This window comes from Balaenoptera acutorostrata, chromosome 4, assembly GCF_949987535.1.
Source record: "Balaenoptera acutorostrata chromosome 4, mBalAcu1.1, whole genome shotgun sequence".
Classification (NCBI taxonomy): Eukaryota; Metazoa; Chordata; class Mammalia; order Artiodactyla; family Balaenopteridae; genus Balaenoptera; species Balaenoptera acutorostrata.
The window spans coordinates 20,294,618-20,297,751 of record NC_080067.1 but is presented as its reverse complement, the minus strand read 5'-3'; positions in this window follow the sequence as shown (position 1 = coordinate 20,297,751).

Genomic DNA, 3,134 nt, shown 5'->3' with positions numbered 1-3,134 from the left:
TGTTCTTAGTGTTAAACCCAAACCCAAGTCCTGACTTCAGGACACTGCCGAGGTCCTGCCTGTGTATCTCTCTCTGTCCTTCCCGTCTTCCTTTCCGAAAAACAGCCATCACTCCAACCAACTGGAGTGTCTGTGTTTCTGGCAGCTTGGAAGAATCTCTCTAACGTGGAAATAAAAAGAACCATATCGACTTGCCCGAGAGCCCAGGGGGCCAGGATGCCAGTTCCTCCAGCGCTTCATGTTAAATGTGTGGGAAAAGCAGCTGGTAGGTGGTGGCTTGGTCTTTGAAGGGCTGGGTCTCAAGTGCCCTTTGGGTCAGTGCAAACAGAACGAAATGCATTTATGGGGCCCTGTCCCGTCGGTTGAGCTCAGGAAGGAGGTGGAGACCATTCCAGGACAGCAGTGGAGGAAGAGAGCTGGTGTCCCTGCTTCATCCAGCAGAGGAACGGCAGCCCCAGGGGCTTGATGGCCATCGGCAGAGAGTCCGTGCCCCTGTCTGTGTGTGTGTGTGCACTGGGTGTGAGCACACATAGGGAGGGTGGCTGTGCCAGAGTGCAGGGTGTCCTGTGTCCGTGCACGTGAGCGTGCTCATGCCAGGATGGGTGCGCGCAGGCTTGTGTCTGGGGAGAGCTGCAGGGGTAGCTGAGGTTGGGTCGTGTGCACAGGTGTGAGTGCGGCCCCGTGCACAGACGGCTGTGCGTGCCCAGGCGTGCGTGTGACTCTGTGTAGCCGGCGTGTGGGGAGATGACCCTTGGTCTTCAGCGGCTCAGCTGGCCCCAGCGCAGGATGGGGGGGGGTGGGGTGCAGCCAGCAGGTCACCTGGCTGACAGGGCTGTGATGAGAACCTCTTCGGGGCCTGCTGTGTCCCAGGAACCAGAGCCGTTCAGGAACTGCTGATGGAAAACAGGAATGAGCAAGTCCCAAAGGTTTCTCTGGGTTTTCATTCCAAGGGACACAGAGTGACCTTTGCCTGTGCCACTTGGGCTGCTGCTGCTTTGCCCTTCCCCCAGGGAGGGGAGGCTGGTTTCACTTTTCTTTCTGTTGTTTTCACTTTCAGGTTCCCTTGATGAAACACCGAGAAAGGTGGGGCAGCTCTGGAGGTGGGTGCCCGGCTCAGGTGCCAAGGCGGGCCATCCTGCGTGGAGGCCGCGGGCTCAGAACCTGCTGGGTCCATGCCAATGGCTGCGCTGGGCCAACACGGCCCACCCGATGAGAGAGGCTGTGACTTCCCAGAGCACACGGAACGGGCCTCCTCGTGCTGCTGAGAAAACAGCTCCCAAGAGGAGGCATGGTTTGTCCAAAGTAACACAGAGATGGTACCGGAGCTGGGACCAGACCCAGCTGTCAGGCCTGGCATTGGTGGGAGACACCTGGCCAATGGGCCAACAGCAGGTAAAGGCAGGAGCTAAACCCCTGACCCGTGTGCTAACAGCCTAGATCAGACGGCGTGTCTCCCTACACCTCTCTCCCCCCAGGCCCCGCGGGGTGCCTCCCTCTGTGTGGCCGCTTTGTCATGGACCTCACTGTCCCCTCCTGCCCGGTCAGGTGCCAGGCAGGCCCTGACCACTCCCACTCGGGCCACACTCACCCGACAGGCCCTGGGGTCCCCCCAAGACTTCTCCCAGGGTAATAAACTTGGGCTTCTCAGCTCTAGTCTCCAACCCTTCACACAGGTCCCCCCCCACTCCCAGGAGGGCCCCTTCTGTGTGGCAGGGCAGGCCATGAGCAGACCCAGATTTCTCTCTGGGTTACCAACCCTCAGCTTCCCATGCCCCCTCCCACTTGGGCTATGCCTGACTTGCCCTTGCGCATTGCCCTCCCAGGGCCTGGGGCTCTGGTGGCCAGTCATCTGGGCTCTGCATTCTCCAGAGTGCCCCCAACAGTGACAACACCACAAACACACATAGACCCCAGGCCTCCGTGTGCCCCCGCAGATACTGTGCATCCTTAGGCAACACCGCTTCCCCCAAAACACCGCTTGCCTTCAGGTCGGCTGCGCCTCTCCTGGCCCCTGTGAAATGGTTCAGCTCTGCCCGAGGCTTGCTCTCCTGAATCCCTCTCCCATCACTTCCGAGGTCTCCGTCTGTGCTGCAAGTCTGTTAACAAGCCGTGTCCTGGTGGATCCTTGACATTTCTCAGGCTGGAGTAGGTATGTTCTGCATTTCAAATAAGATAATGGTAGTCTTTTCCCAATTCACAGAAAAAGTTCATAGAGAGAACTCTCTTTTAAGTCCTTCTCCCATTAAACTTTTGACATCTGTGACCTCAGAAAAAGAAACAGTAACATGTTTGATATAAAGCATCTAGATTCAGTTTCACCCACAATCTTCACGTTAAATTTGACTATTGTTTATTTTTAACCCACTGACCTGTGTCTGAGATGAAATGCTAGGATGAGGACCCTCGCTTGTGGAATGGATTCAATGGCTCCATTCTCTAGGAGGTCACTCAAGAGTGGCTTTGCTGTCACCTGACCAGGGCACACCCCTGACCTGAGTGTCTGGGGAGGCCTGGCCAGGTGGACGCTTGTCATCAGCACCCTGACTTGGTCCAGAAAGGCCCTCAGGCACCTAGTGTAGCTAGTTGCTAGATTTAGCGAGTAAAAATAAAGGGCACCAAGTTCAATGTGAATTTCCAGTAAACAACAAATAGTATTTTAGTATAAACATGTCCCATGCAGTATTGGGGACATACATATGCTAAAAAAAATTGTTGTTTGTTGGAAATTCAAATTGAACTGGGCATCCGGCATTTTATCTGGGGACCCTAACTTGGCACCTACATCCACTGGTGCATGCCATCCAGTGTCAGAGGCTCTGCAAGCAGCTTGTAACTGGCAGTAAAGAACTGAGGTTTGTCAATGATCTACATGTGTGGGCAGGCCCAGGTCTCTTCTGGCATAATGCCCCTCTCTTGGGTTCTAGTGCATACAGGGGTAAAGTGCATACAGCCTCTAGCCAATCTTACTGATACCCAGACCCTCATCCCCCCAGAGGTCACTCCAGCGCATCAGTTTTTGCAGTGGTTACCAGCTGCGTAGTGCTCTGAGTTTATGCTTTCACCATGTCTCTTGCTTTTCTTCCTCTTCTTGGTGCATTGCTATAGGCTGAATGCTTGTGTCCCCCAAATTCATA